Below are 23,465 nucleotides of genomic sequence, written 5' to 3'. Positions count from 1 at the left end.
GCATTGTCATCATTTCTGTACATTTGGTGTACTGGATTTAATTGTTCGCCATCTTCGATATCAGGACTTCGAGCTTGCTGGAGCTCTTCGATAATGTGCTGAACCATTAAATCATCTGGAGGGTTTTCTTCTCTTGTTGAATTTGCAATATTGTTCAATACTGCTGCAGCAACAATTATATTTAGAGCTTTATGAACTTCACACCTCAAACCAACAGAAAGAGCAGGAAACCTCCACTTCCATATACCATACTGAATTTCTACGGTATTTCTGGTCTTAATATGTGCCCTATTGTACATATGCTCTTCTCTGGTTTGCGGGTTCAGCAGAGGTGTTAAGAGAAATGGCTTGCACGGATATCCACTATCTCCCAATAAATAACCATGTTGTATTTCACCTCTCTCGAATTGTGCCCTCTTACTGCAGTTCTGAAATATTGTACTGTCGTGGACAGAACCAGGCCACCTAGCTACAATATCTCTCATGAGTAAATTACTGTCACTTATTGTCTGACAGTTTATGGAAAAATAACCTTTTTTATTCTGAAATCTCGGCATTTTCTCCACCTGGAGATCTGATGCAAACGTGGGTGCAGTCAATGGTTCCAATTACACCAGGGAATCTAGCAATATTAAAAAAGCTTTCCATTACCTCCCTCTTTTCTGCTTGCGATGTTGGGAAATATAGTGTTGACTGAAGGAAGCTATAATATTACTCACGTCGTGTATAATCCGAGCTGCTGTTGTTTTGTGTATATTAGTAGTATCACCTACAATTATGTTAAAGGAACCAGTAGCATAATACCTCAGTGCAGTGAGCAGTCTGTTGATAGCAGAAACAGGATTATTTCTCTGCGTTGGAAACTGTAGGTTATTTTGCATTGTTTCAAGAAATGAAACTGTTTAGATAAGCGAAACCTTTCCAAAAACTTCCTATCACTAAGTTCTTCAAAAGGATCACCTCTCTCCACTGTTATACCTTCATGCTCATTTCCATTCTGCTCCAGATATTCCAAATATAACAGTTCATCTTCAAAATCATCTCCAAATCTGGCAGCCATTTTGCCTTCACTGCTAATCGCTGTTTATGTTTGGTAACCGCTCGAACTTGAATGTTTAAACGACAATAATTAGGGATTAAAATATTAATCAGGAATGATGCTCCGCAGTTTCATTTAAACAATGTTTAAGATGAATCTTAAACGCTGATTACGCTAAACAGGATTCGTGCACTTGGCCATTACTGTTTATTTATGAAAATATAACTTTGCGTTATTTCCAGTAACACAGACGACTGGAAACTGCTGGGGGTTCGAGGACACCCCACGTTACCATTAACGTTACAAAAATCCATGTTTCCACTTCCGGGTTAAGAAGAAAACTCATTGTTATATTCACGGAGCCACACACAAGTTGCTGTTTTTGCAGACAAGACCATCCTCAATAATAATAATAAAAAATTACATAACTGCCAAGCATGAAGAGAAAATCAACAATAGGAGATAAGATAAGAACCAGACCCCATATCTCTCGCACTAGGGCTGTCCAAAACCCTCAATTAAAACTCAAGACGTTACAAGTACATTGTTGAAAAGTTGAGTTAATATTAATGCGGGTTTACATAAATACTAGAATATCACATTAAACGCCGTCAATAGAAATGAAAAGACACCTTTCCAACCCAAATTAAATATTCTCCAAGTGATATTAAAATTTACAAACTTACGATGATCATAATAATTAAAAAAAGTTTTAAAATAGATACTAGTGTAAGCGCAGTATTAACGCGAAACACGGTCAAGAGAAGGTCGAAACACACGAAAGGATGCAGGAATAATAAGATGAAATGCCCAGCACAAACATGAATCCTTGCACAAAACACGGCCACGATAGCAATAATTAAAAAAATTAAATATATATATATATTTTAAGATAGAAACTGCAGATACATCCAAGACAAAGGGCAGAAAAACACTCGCAAATGCACAGAAAAATAGGATTAATCCAAGGAAAAAACAAATTTAGATCAAAGCAACGGAGAATTACGATTACCTAAGCATGACACTGGCCTTCAACATAGCACACAGTACTCACTTGAAGCAAGGTGCCACACCGGAAAACTTAAGATACAATTCACATTCAAATTAAAATACAAATGGAATCTACATGCTACACACTAATAAAATAATATTACAAATAATTCATAAGGTGTACTTACAGGAATAGCATTTATGCCTAGATAACTCGCTCATGTTTCGAATTATACTACTGCACTTACCCGTAAGAAACTAAAGTTAAATACTAGATATTTGCACTCAAACTACAATAATAAAATAAATAAAAAGGTTTAAAGGACACAATTCCCCAGGTTGGGGTAGATCTAGGTCCTAACCTATGCCCAAAGGCAAATTCATTGTGTTAGCAGCGGCAACACATGCCATAGCTCCAATCCACGTCTGCTTTCGAGCAGTTCCGACCGTAGACAGGCGCACTTCACTAACCGCCGCACGCTGCAACACAGTCTAGCATTGGTATGCACTTAGGTGAACAAGTCACGCACACAAAATGGAGTTCAAATGATTGCACACAGATAGCGTAAGAGTTTGTTTAGCAGTGTCCACCGTACAATCATACAAGCCAGGTAAAACTTACAGGATAATTAGGTGCTGTCATGTCCTAATAGCCATACATACAATGAATAGTTTACAAGTAGATTAAATGTCCAGTGCACCCATGTACTAAAATTATCAGAGTCCACCAGATACGTAGTTTAGTCATCCAATTCGTCAAACAGTGTTGGATTCCAGTCTCATATGGTTATGGTAATATCACAGCTCAGTATACAGGCACCAGGCAGAGAATGCAGAGTTCAGTAGCAGAATTCATAGTTCACAAAGGATTACTTGTGCCGATAAGACACAAAATTTAAACATATGTCGCATAGACAGTACATAATCCAAATAACGCATTAGTGTATTTTGCATAATTACGCCTCAATATCTACAAAAATGGGAACCACTACACATCTCCGGCATAAGACCTATCTATATAAATGCAACATAAAACAAATTGTAAAAAGGAAAAAAGGCATCTGGTACATCCCATACAGAATTTGTATACGTTAAATGCTGCAGCTGTGCGAGTCATTAAGAACACATCAGGTAATACCTTCACTGTGACAGAAAGTATGGGGGTAGGAAGGTGGTAAGGAGGGTAATGGAACATTGCAGGCACTTTCATCTTTGCCAGCCTCAGAAGTCTGTTGTGGCAGAGCATGCCATACATAATAATCATCAAATCATTTTTGATGAAACATCTACTATTGTAAAGAAAAATGATCTACACCTAGAATCATTCATGAGGAGATAGAAATTGCTAAGCACCCAATATTTTTAACAAAGACTTCTATTTACTGAGTAGATCATGGCTAACCTCAGTAGTTAACTCTGCAATATCTTTCTTCTTGACTCTGGCTGCCCTAGAATTAACAAAACAGTGTCTTTTTCATCTTGAGTCTACTTACTATGGAGTGACAATTGTCACTTACAGTTTCCATTCATCTTTGTTACGTTCTGAATAATTATGTTCTTGGTTGCAAGTTTTAAACATGGCAGCATACAATAATACTCGTAATTATTACGTGCACTAATGCCCCCAAAATGTCATTTAGTGGTCTTGAATGTCTGCCTTTTAAAATCAGCAACATTCACTATGCAGATGACACTTATACTTGCCAGAGATTAGGTGGAATTGACCAGTGTTATGCAGTGCTGCAGTAGTAGATTTAGCTGTGGGGAAAGGTGTATACCAGGGTATGGAATAGCCGCAGAATAGCTGAGGGGAGGGGTTTGGGTACGAGGATGCTATCTTTCTACTACTGAGAAGAAAATGGACAGTTTTGAAGCTCTCTGCAAGTTATTTCAGTGACAAAATACTACGCGACATTTGCGTGTTTTTAATTGCTGTTAATGAAAGAAAAATTTTAATGGTGAAGAACTGAAAATCTATTCACAATTAAATTCTTTATCATTATCAGGCCATTCAACTGCAAAGCAAAGTCACCTCCGTACAGGCCAAGAAGGCCTTTTGGAGGAGTGGAAGGTAAAGGCTTCCACCATTGTTAACCTCGGCACGTGATGGGATAGAATGGTTAGCTCTACGCCTGGCTGCCTTTGCCCCCAGGAATTAACCTGGTACTCATTTTTGGTGTAGGCTGAGTGGCCATTCAACTGGCAGAATGTAAATGCTATCTTGTCCTGATTCTCTCATATTATCATCCTTCCAATTGAATTGATGCAAAAATACATTATTATTTTTATTTACATGTATTTATCACTTGTAAGAAGAATTCCTGACATAAAGAACAATTATAACCATTCATGTTTCGTCATGTGCTTCGGTTGTTGCTAGTCTTAGAATCAAGATATTCACCTCCCAGGTTGTCGCTTGATCACGTGAATACCGTGTAGATTGAGAAGGCTTTTCTTTTCATCATAATTAAAAATGCCTCATATGCCCCCGTCAGCTGAAAAAACTTTAATAAGGGTGGGTAAGGATGGAGCAACAAACTAAAAATGAGAAAGACAAACATACAAAATATTTGGAACTTCTTCCCACATTTACAGGCTTTGAGGCAATTTAATTACAATTGTTACAGCATGGGTGGACATTTATTTTAAAATCATGTGTTAAAAAACAAGAGGGTTCATGAACGATAGGAATGTTGATAATCAGTGTCTTCCAACAACAGACAGTCGCAGTACTCATACCATGCCAACCATTATGTCTGCTATGAATAGCATAGACTGTTCAATTCCATCTCCAGTCTTTCAGAACATACTGTAGGCATTAATCCAAACAGTCCTCAATTACTCCTAAATTACAATTCAGATCATAACTCATCAGCATAAAAAACAAATCTAAAGGAAGATACAATTGACTTACATGCACAAATGTTCAACTTTGTGTTACTTCATTTATATTGTTATGTGTAGATGATCTTAACATTGTCTATAACTGCAAATAAGTGTACAAATATTTCAGGTTCCCTATGGGAATCAACATCTATATCATAAGTGTACGTATACGTTCTTCATGAAGACATAAGCTTGTTAATTACAGTACATTATTTCCCAGTATCTATGATGTGTTATTAAACATAATATATACACTCAGAAGATTCTACATTCAGAACAATATCAAGATACATTATCCAATCTACAAATGTTCCTCTATGAATATCGTTCCACTCACTTGTGGTAACTTCTCGAAGAAATGTATGTTCTCTAGCAACAAAATAACCTATTACTGTCATAGCGTTGCATACATTTAAAACCTGTTCTCACATATTTTTTTTTTTCATTTCCAAAGACTGTTACCTCATATCATTGATCGTATATTTCAGAGATCCTTAAAGCTCGTTGTATATGTGCACTGTTTTTAAAAAAATCTCTCTACCTAACATTAACACACTTGAGTATTTGCTTTGAAAATTGTGTCCCCTATCATTCTTGGTATCCTTTATATCTTGAATGTCAACCTACATCATCTTGAGCTGCTATTGTTATTCCTTCATGAAGACTCTGAATTAACATGCTCTCATTTATTTGATTATTTCTATCTATTAATTCAAATTTACACTCGATAGCATATATATGCAACTTTATATTAATCATATGGATTATCTTCTCTTAATTATCCTCTTACAAGTTACACATTATTTTTCTATTAATTCCACAAACTTAACATTTAGAATTTGATGACTGAAATGTCCTTGTTATATAATATGAATTCCAGATAATATATCCCATTAATCACTTTTATATGAAGACTCAAACTAGATATCCCAACTATTTGCATGTTTTTGAAGATTCTATGAATCTCATCAAGTCACTGTGTTATGTTCAATCTAAAATCATATCCTAACTCTACTGGTATTTATTAATTAATTAATTATTTTCTAGATTAATACCATGTAGATTGAGAAGGCATTTCTTTTCTTTTCATCATAATTAGAAATGCCTCGTATGCCCTCTTCAGCTGAATTAATTACAATGTGTGGCAAAAACATAAATGAAATTATAATATGCCTGAAAATCTGCCTAAAAGTTGAGAAATATAAATTAAGAGACAGTGATCACTAGGGGCCGGATTTTTAGGTGGCATAAACCTTCACTTTTGGTTTTTATTTATGTACTTATTTCACAAAAGTTTACATTGTCATATTCATAAAAATACACAGAGAATACACTGTACTGTTTCCTTTGTAAGTTATTATTTGGCATTGCAGTAAATAACAACGTACATACCCAAATTGTCTGGCGTACATGATTTCCTGTTGTCACGTAACACATTCTTATATGACGAAAAAGTTATTTCAACGAAACATGAAGTCATTAGGGCGTAGTACATAGATGCTAATGCATTAGGTTGTAGGGGTAATTTTCCTGAATACTTTTCACCCTGTAAAACTGAATTGATGACTTTCATATCTTCAAAACCAGGATTGCGTTGAAAAATCTTCTGCAGCTTCGAAGAACATGCCACTCCCAATGGCCCAGATACTTCTCTTCTGGGAACATTGCCAATGATATCCAGGGAATCTTTGAGTGGCAAGGTTGCACCTCCCAACTGGAGAATAGCTTCTGGTATAAAACAAAAATGTGTCTTAATGTATGCTAGGTAAGCGACGAGGGTCGGGCACTCGAGCGATTTCTTGGCCTTTTGCGATTCAGGAAGCTTCTGTTTCATCCAAGTCATTGACGACATTTTTAATTTCTTCTAGGTGCTCAGCATAGTAAATAGCAGCAGACAGCCAAGTTCCCCAGCGGGTAAGTATCGGCTCACGTGGAAGAGGTGTTGTTGGTAGTTTCTCTTTGAACAACTGTATAAGTGTTGGGGCTTTGAGGAAAACTTTCTTGACTGAAGAAACCACTCTGTTGACGTCACTGAAGTTGCTTTTAATCTCCTCCGCAAGGTGGTGCAGGCCGTGGGCCAAGCACGTAACGTGTAGCATGCTCGGGTAGAAGGACTGTAGAACCTGCCCTGCCTTCAACATGTAGGCAGCACTGTTTGTCACTAACAAAATGAACTTACTATCTTGATTCTCTGCTGGCCACAATATGCATAAAGCATCCCTCACAGTGCAGGCTATTGTGCTGTTGTTAGTTTGTTCTATTTCTTTACAAAGAATTAGATGAGTGTTACCTGGTTCATTTTGATTCAGCTTACCTACTACCACATTCACAATGAAGCGTCCGCAACTGTCAGATGTTTCATCGACAGAACACCAAATATAGTGATCACCTATATCTTCTCTTATTTCATCCAATGTCTTCTGGTAAACAGGATGCAAATAATTCTTCCTTAAAGTGGATTCATTAGGTATACTGCGGCCGCTGATGTCTCCTAAGAATGTTTACATGGTCAGGTTACTTAGCACGTTCTATGGGATGTTTGCAGACACCAATGCATGACACAGGTGAATGTTAAAGTTATCTTCAGTCTTGCCTACTGTGGGAGAAATAAACCTTTGCTTACTGTTGTTGCTGGACTTATTTCTCCTCGCTACGCTAGCCATGTGAGCAGCTGCATATTTATGCTGCTCAAGATGGGATTTCTGCTCACATTTAACCTGAAATGAAGAATCTAAATCCTAAGTACTCTTCAGTAAGCGAGCTAGGGTATTGCAATGCAGGTTTTAGGTCAGTTACGGGAAACTTACTTCTTTGGAGCATGCCTGACAGAAGACTACTCGACCGTCTTTAGTGAAGTGTCCATCTGTAGCAATCCATTTTCTCAATAAGTGCAATTTAGGCATTGTTTTGATATACAGCAGTTACGGTTAGAAAATACTGCAGGAACCAGTCACCACACACTCTGCCAGCTGTACTTTCTATGGACGACTGGAGGCTAAACCGTTTACGTTCCTCCTGACGACCTATCAGATGCATCAAGGAGCCACCAGATGTCACATACGTAGTGGGAAGCATGTGATGTGCTGCATTTAATGGTAGTAACATGAACTATCTCCATCGTACTGCTTGTAATTGTAGTGGAAATAATTTTACAATGCAGGGAAAATAACATTCTTTATTTGAAGAAAGTAAAACAGCTATTTAGGTTATTTTAGGTGTCAACCTCTCATTTAGGTTTTTTTAGGTGCAATGAAATTCACATATTCTGCTCCAAGAAGTGTGAAACGAACAAATATATCAAAATTTGTGAATTATATAGCAAGGAAAAGAAAGGTTAAAACCTAAAAATCCAGGCCCTAGTGATCACATATTTAAACAGGAAGGATAAATGAAATCTGCCTCTTAAATTATGTACAGCTGCCTCTGTTGGATCACTATCTGTCAATCATGGATCCTCTGGTTTTTGATCCATTAGCCCTTGGCTCAGCTTTATTGATTTAGAACCACTCCATGATCACCTTTTCATTTCTCATGATAAATATAGTGGGTTTAGCACCATACTACATAGCTTAAATACTATTTTACAAATATTTTGTATGTGCACATATGACTGAATCACAATGTAAATTGAATATGCAAGCCAATAATATTAATATTTTCAAATCATTTTCTTCATTTTTCATACCGATTTAATCACTTCCGATCTTCTAAACATTCCTTGTACTTTACACAACATTTAACTGCAGCTTATTTTTATCATGCTTCAGAATTCAAATATATTATTTCCAGTAGTTTCATGGTGTTTCCTGCGTAGCTGCTGGTAATGTGTATGTACACTACCGGCCAGAAGTTTTCAATGACCTATAAAAAAACTGCATTCTTCATTTCAATGTACAAACACATCAGAAAAACTAAACAGACCAACAAAATAAATATTTTCTTTCTGTCATTAATACATTATGGCTTAGATTGTAGCCTCTTCAAAGTATCCACCATTTGCCCTCAGAACAGCTGCATAATCTCTTGACATTCTGGAGATAAGATTTTGCAGTGTTTTTGCAGATATTGCAGTCCAAGACACCTGTAAATTATTCCATAACTCAGTTTTCTGACTTTCCTGTCAAGTTCATCCCGTAAGAGTTGAAGGGGATTTAAGTCAGGTGACTTAGTCAAATCATATCTTTCAGTTCCCCCACATTTCTCTTTTCTATTGACATACTCTCTGCAGAGTTTAGAAGCATTGTTTCGAATCATTGTCCTGCTGCAGAACAAACCCACGACTAATAAGTCTCTTGCCATACAGAACTGCATTGTTGATCAGTATCCTGTGATATCCTTCCTCTTTTAATATTCCTTTAATTCTCAATTGTTTACTTCTTCACAAATGTAAGGTACAGTAAGAGTCTCCTGAAGTTTACTCATTACACATATGAACTGATCTTCCCTGCATGATGTTACTTGGGGTCTTCCAGATCCCAAAACACTTGCATTGTCACCAGTTTGCTTCACCGCTGCAATGTATACAACACTGTAGATTGGGCTGCGCCAACTTTTGTTCATATTAGAATAGACTTCCTGATGCAGAGCTACAATTACAGCATGTTTTTCAGTTCCAGTCTCCTGCTTCTGTCCCATTAGGAGGTAATATGGTATGAGCCAGATGAGGTATACACAGTGCCAGATGCATACAATGTACTATAAACTAATGCAAACTGATTGCTGCACAGACAGCTAAAGGAATGAGACATATTTGAATGGAAACGTCTTAGGTAAAGGCACGTCAGTGTTGTTGTAAATACTCATCTGCGCCCCTCTGTGCGAACAACTAGTCAAATACACAACAGAGGCGCTTAGTCTTTACATGCTTATACTTGTCTTATCAGAACGGAATTTGATAGAACATTCATGAAATCCCTGTTTTAACCACAAATACATAGTTGTGATAGGGGATTGAAAACTTTTGACCCGTAGAGAAGACACGACTTTATTGTGCTCACTTCAAATCATGCCGCCCACGCAGTAACCTTGTTTCGAGGCTGTATTCACTCTTGCTGATAATTATTACAATTAATAATTCCCATAGTGATTATAACATTTTCTATTCCTTATTTGTAATATCTCATATAATATTGTTTTCAGTATTTATTTTTTTTAATACATTTAATTTAAAACTTACCGGGCGAATTGGCCATGCGGTTAGAGCCGCGCGGCTGTGAGCTTGCATCCAGGAAATAGTGGGCTCGAATCCCACTGTCGGCAGTCCTGAAGATGGTTTTCCATGGTTTCCCATTTTCACACCACCCAAATGCTGGGGCTGTACCTTAATTAAGGCCACGGCTGCTTCCTTCCCATTCCTAGGCATTTCCTATCCCATCGTCACCATAAGACCTATCTGTGTAGGTGCAACGTAAAGCCACTAGCTAAATAAAAATGTTTAACCTTGCTAATACACTGTCTGAATGTACATCATGGAATTTGAAACTCCCCAATTCAATCATCAGTTTATTTTGTAAAATTTTATTCACCAGTATACTTCCGGTTAACTCAAACTTAGTGAAAAATGTGGTATTTAAATAATATAAGTTACTCCAATGCAGTTCGTCAGTTTCCTCGAGGTATGCCATGAATTAGCCTGGAAATAAGACTGTTGATTTATTGTACCATGACATAGATGTCAGCTGTAACACTGTGATTATTCCATATTCCTGCTACTTGACTCGTGTGCTGCGGTGTAAATAAACATGTAGTGGTCTACCATCTTCCCTTCAGTGTCCAGTTACAGCTTGCTGCATTACGTCTATACAGTAAAATTCCATAGGTTTTCCCTCTCACATCCACACAGAAAGGTCACAATAATAATTCAGTTTAAATGTGATTCTTGTACCAGCCCCATGGCGCAACATCCCAAAGGGTCATGGCCTACCAAGCAACGGTTGCTCAGCCCGAAGGCCTGCAGATTATGAGGTGTGTTGTCAGTGCAACAAATCCTCTCGGCCATTATTCTTGGCTTCATAAAAGGTGTGATTCATATAAGCTGTTGTAAAGCTAATTGAAAAGGATTTTACTGTTCAGCTTCAAAAACATTTAAAAAATGTTGTTGCATATAGTGTAGGGTTGTCATAATTGTCTGCCACAAAACCGGGACAAATACATATTAGCAAATAAGTTCAAATGTAGGCTAGTATTTGGCATACTTTTAATGTGAAACTCTTTACAATATGTTACAAGTTAGGTTTTATTATATATCCGGGAGATAGTAGATTCGAATCCCACTATCGGCAGCCCTGAAGGTGGTTTTCCGTGGTTTCCCATTTTCACACCAGGCAAATGCTGGGGCTGTACCTTAATTAAGGCCACGGCCGCTTCCTTCCTACTCCTAGGCCTTTCCTATCCCATCATCGCCATAAGACCTATCTGTGTCGGTGCGACGTAAAGCCCCTAGCAAAAAAAAAAAATTTTATTATGGCAGTTGTACTTCTGTGATGACTACGAAGTCAAGGTATTTCAACATTTTGACACTGGTGATTAATGTATAGAATTCAGAACAACTTACATTTGCCATATTATATTGTATGTCAAGAATGGCCCTAATTCATAACAAATGTAACCTATTTCGTTCTTCAGTCCAGTGAGCATTCATTAGTGAGAACACTCTCTCTACATTAGCATTATGTGCAGGAAGAGAGAAGTAAAACTGGACTATTTTCAGCAATTCGGAGCATTGCTCTTCTGACATAAGCTTTTTAGGGAACAGTACCCACTTCTTGCTAGCTAAGAAACCACTGAATTCTTCATTTGATTTATTTTCTTTTGCAACTTCATCAAGATATACACATAACAATGAAAATGCACAAACCACAAAATGAAAACAAAACACAATTACTTAACGTAAGGGCAGTAGCACAAAATACGAAGCGTTGAGGGCAAAAACATGAAGGAAAAAGGGCAGGACCGTAACGTTAACATTTGACAGGTTCCCAGGTCAATATTACTAGCTACTAAATAAGAGACAAGATTAAATTCAAAATAAGGAAATTTTACTTGAAAAATTAAATATGAAAATTTAAAATATGTACAGTTACACGTATATTTTCTCTTTAAAAACCAAAACACAATTAAAACTAAAAGGAGAAACACAATTTTATAATGAATTTTAAATTAAGATAAAATGAAGCTTATATCAACATAGGCTTCCTCTATTAATCAAATATTGAAAAACTCAAAACAGATATCATTAAATAAAATTGTCAATAATGTTTACTTAAGATGTAGAAAGATTGAAATATTAAAAAAGGAAAACTTTGGTTGCAACCATAATATTTAAACGATAAACACTAGGTAATTACTACATGGAAATTCATTAAAAGAAATTAGTTGGATGATCATCAGTATGCGGGCCCGCGACTATTAATACTGCTTAAAGTTGAAATTTGCTACACTACCAAAACAATTAATAAGTCACATGCAAAGTTGCACACAAGGACATACGTACAAAGAAAATAGTAGCTCCAACCGCGAATAAAAATCACGCAAATTATCCAACCAAGATTAAATTATAATAAAATAATAGTGGAAAGCAATCCCAACTAAATGAAGAATATCAAGGGAAAAGTACTATAAACATTCCCACATTACAGAACACAGAAGCACACAACAGGAGCAACCATTTATAGACGCCAAGCCATCATCCCATAATAGTCATCAAAGCCCCAAAAATTTAAAACGTGTCCATCAGATAAGATAAGAGATGACCGATTATGTAGTAGTAATAATAATAATAAGAAGAAGAAGAAGAAGAAGAAGAAGAAGAAGAAGAAGAAGAACAAAGGCAAGGAACCCCAAACAATGAGTAATATGTGACAAGAAAACGTTAAGAGAATAACATATATTAAGTTAAATATCGACCGGCAAATTTCAATTTTTCACAGACTTGACGTTATTAAAAATAATAATAATAGTTCATCCAGTAGCTGATAGTACAAAATTACATTAGCTTTTGTTAAACAGTTCGCCTACAGCTTAGATAATTTAGAATGAAGGGGGCTTTGGATTACGCTAGAATACGTATATGAGGTGTGATTAATTAAAGTCCCGAACAATGCAAATAACGATCACATACGATAATCCCCACAAGGCAATAGCAACCCACTCAGAAGACAAATACAAACAACGGAGAAAATTAGAAAGGAAAATCCATACCCAAATAAATAACAGAATAAGAATAATAATAAACATCACGGTGATGATGATGTTGATGTTAATAATAATATTAATATTAATAATAATTAATCTCAACAAATGAGTAGGCAAACGAAGTACGAACGACAACATAGTAAGTTAGATCTCACACAAAATACAACCTCATAGATGCATAACTAGCGATTCCAAATTCCCACACATTTCAGTTACATGCTTTTTGTTTTTGTTTTGTTTTCTATGGATTCAGTCCAAAGCCGATACAAGATTTTGCTTACAAAGGTTTATACGGTGCCAAAAGGGTGCGTGTATGATGTTGGTCAATACCGCGATAAGATCACTCACTTTTAATGCATGGTCGTACAAGATCGCCTGAATTATTTATAATTTCCAGTACTTACTTGGAGTGGGGTATCCGACTTACAACACATTTAGAACTTGCCATGCCAGTAACGGTTAACACACGCACAAAGTTTTCTTCTTACACTAATGAAGAAATTAGATTGGAGCATACTGAGAAGCATTCAAAAGAGTAAAGGGCATAGCCCTAACATCCTCACACTCATCCACCAGAGTCGCCCTCCATTTCTAACGCTCTCCCTTTACGCCAAAATGTGTTCTTACGAGCTCTACTTAACAGAGCCATGTTGAACGGTGGCGGCCAACACACTGTCTTCGCTCACCCTGAGCAGGCAGAAGAAGGAAACTCCCAGCATTCAAAGTTCGCACCGCACAAACGCACAGCAATCGATCGGTAATCCAGTGAATCAGATTAATCCAGCAAATACGTAATAATAGCAGATATAGTTTTTGAATTAAATGTGCATGGTAAATTCCACAATTAGACGACAGTTCCAAACAATGGGCAATAATGTTAGATAACGTCTCGATACTCAAGTAGAAATGCCAAATAAATAAGTAAATAAATACTCCTAGATGTTTTCATGTTGCAATTCCATTATGCCAAATAAATATTTGTTGACATTTTTACGTATCTTTCATAAAAGACTTTAATTTCATGACCTGATCAAACAAAATGCTCTCATTTAATTTAGTTACTATGCTCATGTAGCCATTTGAAAGAATATTTTACCTGATCCCATGTAATAGTCATCTGTAGAAGCAACCAATCAAAATGTTGCAATTGTGACAGAGACTCACTCCATTTCAAGAGATATTAAATAGCTGTTTCATAAAATGACATACATTCATCTTGTAACGTCTGACATTGTGCTTTTGCTACGTCAGGTAGAATATCCTTCACTTTTGAACTAACAATAGATTCTGTCTTTCTGTTCGAGTGTCAATTACTTCCTGTAGTACCATCCTAACCTCATTTATTGAAATCTCTTTCATTTCAATCCTGGCAATGGACTTCTGAAACAGATTCATCTGTGCCATGAGAAACCAGAAATAAGCCTCACCAACTTCATTTGAGAAAAAAAACTTCAGGAGAACTGGACATCTGTCCTGTGACATGAAATAAGATTTCAATGGCTGAAACATATGTAAAAAAATCTTTCAATTGCTGGAAATAAACTTAACCACCTTGTTTTTACATGTCTTCGGAGGTCTTTATAGGTAACATTAAGAAATTCACAAAAGAAAAGTAATAGTACACTTTCACTATTAAAGCCTGAACATCTACAGGAAGACAGTCAGCACCAATTTGTAGGGCATTATGTAAAATATGGGCTGGACACCCAACCCCTTCAATTGGTCTACTTAATTTGGACTTCAGTTTTGTGACAACTTTGTTTTCACATTTCCTAGCCAGACCCCCAAAATTTGTCTTTGTATTATTGCCCCCATATGCACTAATTTTCTCACTGATGTTATTGTGTCCTATAACATTATGAATTAATTCAGAAAATGTGTCAGAATTTTCATTGCTACACTCAACAAGATCTCATAGTTTCGACTGGATACCTTCCTCTTTGTCAAAATATTGCACAATTGCAGGAAAAATCTTATGATGCTTATGATTGATAGCATCTGTACTAATGCTAACAAAATCACACTGGAAATATTTTCTTTCTCTTCCGCTTGTATTAAAGGTGAAATTACATTATTTGTTACTGCTTCAGTGTTTGTATTTGCACTGGAAAATGTTTTTGCAATTTTCGAATCGTTGGAACATAGTTGGGAATAACTTGCTTGTACACGTGGTGGAATTGTATGAGTGATGGTGCCGTACTGAATGTAAAGCAAACGTTGCCTCTGCAGCAACTACTTTTCATTCTTCTGACTTATTGTTACTGAAATAATTAGTCAGTTGCTTACTGGAGGACGCAGAACTTATGGAGTTGCTGTACTTCACACTGCATTCCAATGTTAGTACATTTACAACTCACATAGCAGACAGAAGCAACAGATGTTTTTATTTCACTCAAAATGCTGATGTGGGCATATTTATGAACTTATAAGAATTAATGCAGAATGAGCTGGAGCTATGCCATTGTCTTTCTAATTCACATAAGACTCTCAACATAACAGGGGAGGCCTGAGAATGGCCCAAACTCAATTATTCATGCTTTTGGCATAGCTCTCTCTCTCTCTCTCTCTCTCTCTCTCTCTCTCTCTCTCTCTCTCTCTCTCATTTTGTTTACCTCTCTGGCTATTACTGAATTTATACCACAAAGTGAAAATTCTGTAATTCATTAAAGTGATGAAATATTGACAAGTGATTGGTAGGGGGCTATTTGGGAACTATGCCTACAGAAGATCCCTTCCATAGACTACCTCTAAAGATGATCTGTGATGCAACACTACCACCTGTACCTATTATGGATAAGAGTGTGACAAAAAAGCAATGTGTGTTCTGTGCAAGACAGAAAGTAGAGCAACAAGTTGTGTAAAACATGCTGTGCTTACCTGTGCTTCACAAAAGTCAGAAATTGTTTTGTAGAATATCACTGCTCTACATAAAATATATTGCTCTTTTCTTGTAGTTAGAAGTCAGTTGAGTGTTTACGTTTCTTGAAAAATTCTTTTACAATTTACTACAAAGGTAGATTTTTAATTTTCTCAGACATTTTCATGAAACTTTGTCCTATAATTTAGGTGGGAATACATTTTAAAATTTACTCATTGTTTTCCTTCACCAAACACAGGTGCATAAATCTCCCTCGCTGTATTTCAAAATTTTGCTATGCATGTTGAAAAAAAAAACAAATTAGGACCTTTAATGAGTCCATACTTAATATATTTTTAGTAACTAAATCTTAATGATTATTATTATTATTATTATTATTATTATTATTATTATTATTATTATTATTATTATTATTATTATTATTATTATTATTATTATTATTATTAAGTAATTATGGTCCTCTAAGGCTTCAGCTATCACACATTTTTTAGTAATACATTTTCAGTATATTTTCAAATAAAACATTGTTGTTAATCATGTAACAGTTGCCTTTTTTATTATTACATACATCGCAATTGGGAAATATCCTGCTGGTAATGATCACTTACAGTAGTGTGATAATATAGTAAAGTTAAAAGAAAATATCACTAGAAATACTAATTGTTCAACATTCAAAATCCAAGTTCATACATAAATTCACATGTACCTTCAATAATTTCAATAATTCAGATGCCTTAAAATTCCTATATTTACAGTGGATTGAGCATTGCATTAAAATATAACACTGTCAGACAGATATTTACACACAGTTTAAAGATTGCTGGAGTCTATTCTTGAAGCATCTTATTTTTGGTAAACGAGGCTCTAAGACAGCTGCAGGTAATGCATTCCTATCATCAATTCCCCAATTTACAAACAAATATTTACCATAGTTAGTTTTCTGCAATCTACCTTATACTTTATATGGATGATCTGTCCTGCTTATGTAACAGAACTTTCTAATCGACTCTTAAAATCTCCCCAAACAGGCTTATCATGTAGGCATTATAGATGACGCATAACCGTGTTAGTTTTCTTCTAGTCCCCAGTGTCTCTCACCCAAGTTTTTCTGTCATACTTGTCCCTATACTTTGAGAATTGAAATCTTGTAGCCTTTTGCTGTACCATCTCAAGTTCCTTAATGAATCCTGTTTGGTGTGGATTCCATACGGATGCTCCTTATTCCAGGTCAGGCCTAATGAGTGATGTATAGACCTGCGCCTTCGCCTGGGAACTGCTGTCCTTTAGCACCCTCATCACGAAGAGTAAGGACTTGTACGGTCTAGTAACTACATTTCCTACGTAGGTGTCCCACTTTGGACCTCTCTTTACGTGGATTCCTACGTAGTTGCATGAACCTCTCTACCAGAACGCCCGTTCCAAGACAATAATTGAAAGTCCCCTTGTCTATGTTTCCCATTCTTATGAGACTGCATTTCCCAGAATTTATTTTAATTTTGTTATCGGCTGCCCATTTATGGAGTATATTTATACCAGCTTGTAATAACCTGTTATTGCTAACATTCTGTATTTTTCTGTATATTATGCAGTCATCCGCAAACAATCTGCATTCACTTCAGATTTCTTTTGGCAGATCGTTGATGAATGCCGTAAATGGGTGTGGCCCTGTAATACTACCCTGTACTACTCCCGACATTATAGAAACTTTGTCGGAGTATTTACTTCCCACCTTTACCCTCTGTGTGCGGTCTGTCAGAAATTCCCTGATAAATAGAACCCCCTTTTATCAATCTTTGTTTCCACCAATTTTTGGATTAGAATGTCATGTGGTACATCAGATGCTTTAGAAAAATCAATTACTATAGCATCAACTTGTACATCTTTGTCTAACAACTCACTAATATTTTGAAAGAGTGACAACCTCTCGTTCTCGCAGGAGAAACCTTTTCTAAAACTATGTTGCTGGCCATTAATCCACAAACTTTTTTCCCGTTGTTCCCTTATATATTCTGAAATGAAGTGTTACATTTGTTTGCCTACAATGGACGTAAGGTTAATAGGTCTATAGTTGTCCATTAGCAGCTGGTTGCCCCCTTTAAAAATTGGAATTACAGTTGCTTTCTTCCAGTCAACTGGAATTTGCATATTGTTAAAAGCCACAGTAAATAGTATTCCCAAATGGTGTAGAATAGCTGGACCTCCCAGTTTCAGAACCTTCCCAGCAATATTATCAGGCCCTGTTGACTTATACCCCTATTAACAATATTAACGAAATTATCCCACACTACGTTCCCAGTTGGGAAATATTTGCCATAGAAACTCTTGGCATGCAAAGGGGTCAGCTTTACTCTACTGGTATACTTTTATTTTCTCCTCATTATCTACTTTGTCAGAACTTCCATAATATAAACAAACTCCACCTCCATCTCTCCAACTCACCACTACTCCCCCCTCTCCACCCTCTCCCCATCAGCCCTGCACCACCCCTTCCCCTCCACTCCTTCCATCCTCGCAAACACAGCTGAGCCAACAATAGACTCGATCGTGCAAACGAGACCGTTACTTCTAAACACCGTTTAACTAGCTTGACTATCGTATTGAAGTGTTGCTGTTTTGCCTGTCGCCGCTAGCACGTGGTCAGGTGTGATTCACGCGTTTATGAAAGTTTTGTTTTCTTTGTGAGATTATTGTGGAATTTTATTTTAACGAGTGCAGTGCGATGTCACGGGAACTACAACATACAGTAGTCATGAACCGCGAAGTGATAATCCTTTGCGCCGCGGAGTGGCCCTTAATAATAGTCAGGCATTAGAAAAAGTTAGCCATGTCGCAACATTCATTAACTCGACAATTGCAATACATGGCATACTTTCTTCACACCCGTTTCACACTTTTCACTTATTAACCCACGTTTCTCACACAACCTCATTTTTTCCCCCCATTACAGATTGGAACTTCATTGACGGTTTCCAATAAGTCACTTACAGTTTACCATGCATCTGTCATCTCCTCTAACACAGCTTCTCAATTTTATGTCGCAGCCCTTCTGACCTTTTATAATAAGGCAAACCAACCAGCCAACATTATGAGACAATAATTGAGAATGGGGCCGCTAGATTGAGAAGATATTGATAATGCTGCTATTCTAAAGTTTTAAATTTCGTCGGCGTTTTTCCATCACTTGTCACGGGCATTTCGCCTGCACATTATCTCAGGCTTGGTTTCTCAAACTTCTTCGCTCCCACTCCCCTCGTAGCCAGTCGATGTGAAAGTGTTTCCACAAAGACAGACTTTCAGCCTGAATTTTCGACAAAGTGAATTCATGTAATAAATATCATTTTTGGTCCGTATTGATGATATTAGATTGAAATAATGTTATTATTTCAAAGTGAATTCATCCCGTTTTGAATTGTTATAAAACCAATATTTTGTAAACTAAGAGGTCCACAACCTCACTGTGCACTTATTGTTCATTTCCATAATATGTATCATTTGTTATCATTTCTTTTCTTCTTAAGTTAACACAGTTTTAAGTTTCAATTATGTTTTGTATTAAGCCTGTTTTCACTGTATTTTATTGCAGTGAGTTGTTTTTTGCTCCACATGATGATGGAAATATTGTATATTGTGCTAATTATGTTTGTCATGTCTCTCTTGTTTTTTAATTTGTTCCTTCATTATGTTTTGGGTATTTTTTAAGCTTGTATTTTGTCAGTTATTTCAAAAAAAACCGCCCGCTGTTTTCACTGAAGATGGCTCAAACGAGCCGAAACATGTTTGAATCATCTAATAATGGAATTATATGATGTATTGAATTAGGGGGATACACTCAATATTTTACCTTTGTGAAGCAAAAACTGTCAATAGGAATGATTCTAAAATCTTGTAATCTACTTTAGTGTTGGAGGGATATCTAATACAGTATTTAATTCTGAAACAGAGTGGTCACTAATGCCTGGAACTGCCGTACAGCTACTGTCAAGTTACATAAAAAAAATCCTTCAGTTATTCTACTTCTACATACCATAACACAAAAAAATACTTTTCAATAAATTCTTCAAGTTACAAAAAATTTGAATATAACAATCACTTCAAAATACTTCTTGCATCTTGCAATGTTCATACGGTCCAAAAATAAAGTGGTACACATATTAAGAAACACTATGGTCAATTATTTTCAAATAAAGGCTAAATAGTAATTTACATTTCCAAACTCAATAATTACTTTTACAACACACAATGCTTAGTTCCAATTCTCTGTCCCACCACAGATTACAGTTATATTGCCTCAGCATATATAGATCTATAACAAAGTTGTTTTTATCAGTCATCACTTAGAGTACCTGCAACGTCCCAAACCAGACTTTAAATAAATATCCTCAACCTATAAAGTCAGTGGGAGATCTGCTTAGTATGATGGAATTGAAATTTGAAATAAATTTTGTCATGACTTTTGCCTGTGAAACCAACCATTGAGGTTATACTGGAGGTTTTTATGTTTTAGGCTCCCTCTGAAACCTTTCTGCTGCTAAATTTTTTCAGTATCAACAGCAACATCAGAATATCAGTGAAGGTAATATTGAGGCAAACATTTTTCATGAAGCTTACAAGCCGAATGGTGTGCTAGTCCAACAGTTCATTATGTTCATTGTGAAGGAAATGTATTGTTTCAGATCACAACATAGGAAGACTTCCAGTATTATTAGCTTGTTGCTGTTACCTCTCTATAAGTACTCTATGTATTGTATCTATCTTGTTCTTATAGTTAAAAATTAATTTGGTTCTTGCAATTGTTTTAGGTTACAAAATCTCAAGCAGACATAAATGAATTGAGATCTCAAGTTTGGGATCTTAGTGATAAGCTCCTGAAAGCTCAAGATGAAAAGGCTCGTTTGGAAAAGTTGGTGATAGAAAAGGATGAAAAAAATCAAATGACTCAGCTGCAGCTTGCTGAGCTGCAGAAGAGAGTTTATTCAAAGTCTGCTACTGATGTGAGAGTTCCAATGGTAAAGTATATGAGGATGTGCAAATTACAGTAAAACCTTATTTATTGAAAGTCGTTTGGATGCAAAAATCAGACTGAGTATTTTGAACTAACCACCACTCTTAATTCAGAAATGCCAACCCTTGGTGCATCACAAAATATTCTAAGACCCATGGATGCATGGAATCACTTCGAATCACTGTTTAAACCTTTCAGATGCCATGGAAAAAAAAAACTATATTTCCAAAATGTATCCAGCAAGGTGCATTTATTCAAATAGTTCACTTTGATAACTCAGAATACAATGCCATTTACTGGCAAACATCACGTTACACCAGGGATAACCCACTTGATTCCCTGACCAGGAGAAATATATGCACAGTGCAATATAAGTAGTGTGCAATTACTATCTAATGGCACAAAACCTTAGTTGTACACCAAATGGATTTTGTTTTGTATGCAGACAGTCCACGATTTCCTGTAAATCCAACTATTGAAGATATACGGGGAGGTTTATGTTTCAGGCTCTTTCTGAAACCCTTCTGCTTATTAATCTTTTTTAGTATCAACAGCGAGATATTGAAGAGTGCAACGTGAGTGAGAGGGGAGCTTCTCTTCGTGCTGTCAGCCTGATAAAGGGTTATTTTGCTTCAAATCAAATCAAAATCTCTTAATTTGCAAATGAGGTGTCTACCTCGGTGGCAAATGGTACACTAAAATACATTATTGCCAAGCACTAAATATTAAATTAACAAGAGAAGAAAATTTTTCTATAATACAATATTATACAATTTACGCTAACAATTTTTTCTATTAAACACACAGCTCATCCTTAATAAATTTATATTGTTTACAAAATTCTACTTATAATATCTCCTGTACTACTTACAAATATAGTCAACTGATATACAGTATGTGGAATTACTTCAAATGGTACTATACAACTGGTATAAGATTAAAATTTACATTGCATTTATTTCCTTTTTTTTTTTTTTTTTTTTACCCATTCTGGATCCTAAATAGCATAACGACCAGCTGCGCCTTAACCAGAGCCCCTTTTGCCACCACTTTTCAGAGGTCCTGAAGGGCCTTCACAGCTACCGTAGTGGTCCCAGGGCCCTCAAAGTCCCCACTGTACTTCACCCCTACAGGCAGTCCCCTATTTTGGCTGTCCAAACTCCTTACACCAGGGGATGGAATTTATTTATTCACACACTTTCTTTTTTTATACAATAACCTGCACTGATCGAATGCCCTGTAACACTTAATTTATTTTCTCTGTTGCTGTTTATTCTCTTCTTGAATATCTGTACAGATTTTGGAAAAGGATCAAACACTACCCCTGGTAAACTGTTCCACTCCTTCACACCCTTCCCAATGAATGAAAATTTACCCCAATCGCTTCTGCTAAAATTCCTTCTAATTTTATATTTGTGGTCAGTCCTGCCGATATAATTATTTTCCAACTGAAGCCTCTCACGGATATCTCCCCATGCTGCTTCTCCTGTATAGGCTCTATATAATCCTATAAGTCTAGTTTTCTCCCTTCTCTTACTTAAAGTTTCCCACCCTAGTTCCTTTAACATTTCTGATACACTACCGGTACTCTTTCTCCTGAAATCCCCTGTTACAAATCTTGCTGCTTTCCTCTGCACACTATCTATTTCTTTTATTAGGTATTCTTGGTGAGGATCCCAAACACTGTTTGCATATTCCAAAAATGGACGAACCATACTCAAGTAACTTTTCTCTTTTAATTCTTTGTTGCATCCTTTAAGTAGCCTCATTATGACATGTATGCTTTCCTAACAATGTCATCCACATGACCCTTCCAGTGCAAATTACTTTCAAATCTCACACCTAAGTATTTGCACTTGCCATCTTTTGGGATAACCACCCCATCCAAAGTATATTCAAATTCAGTTTTAAAACTCCTGTTTGTAAATGTTGTAACAGTTGATTTGCCTCCATTACCTTCATATTATTCTCTTCAACCCATTGTTGGATACTCTCAAGGTCCCTTTGTAATTCTGAACAATCTTCAATGGTATTTATTTCCCTATAAACAATTATGTTATCTGCATACAATCTTATTTTTGATGTTATATTATTCCCTAAATCATTTACGTATATTAAGAAAAGTAAGGGACCGATTATACTACCCTGTGCAATTCCCTTCCAAACTTTCTCTTCCTGCGATACGTTATTTCCTACTTTGTCTTTCTGAACCCTTGAATTTAGAAATGTTTTTACCCAACGTGTAACCCTTATGTCCAATCCTATTCCCTCCAGTTTCTTTAATAATATTCCATGTTCCACTCTATCAAAGGCTTTGGAAAGATCTATGGCTATGCAATCTAACTGGCCTCCTGAATAATTGATCTGATATGTCCTGCTGAAATCCCACCAGTTGTGCCTCACAAGAAAATTTCTTTCTAAATCCATACTGGCTCCTCATGAACCAATTTTTATCATCACATATCCCTCTGATGTAC

This window comes from Anabrus simplex, chromosome 4 (assembly GCF_040414725.1).
Source record: "Anabrus simplex isolate iqAnaSimp1 chromosome 4, ASM4041472v1, whole genome shotgun sequence".
In the NCBI taxonomy this organism is placed as follows: domain Eukaryota; kingdom Metazoa; phylum Arthropoda; class Insecta; order Orthoptera; family Tettigoniidae; genus Anabrus; species Anabrus simplex.
The sequence above is the reverse complement of the archived record's forward strand: the minus strand, read 5'-3'. Positions refer to the sequence as shown.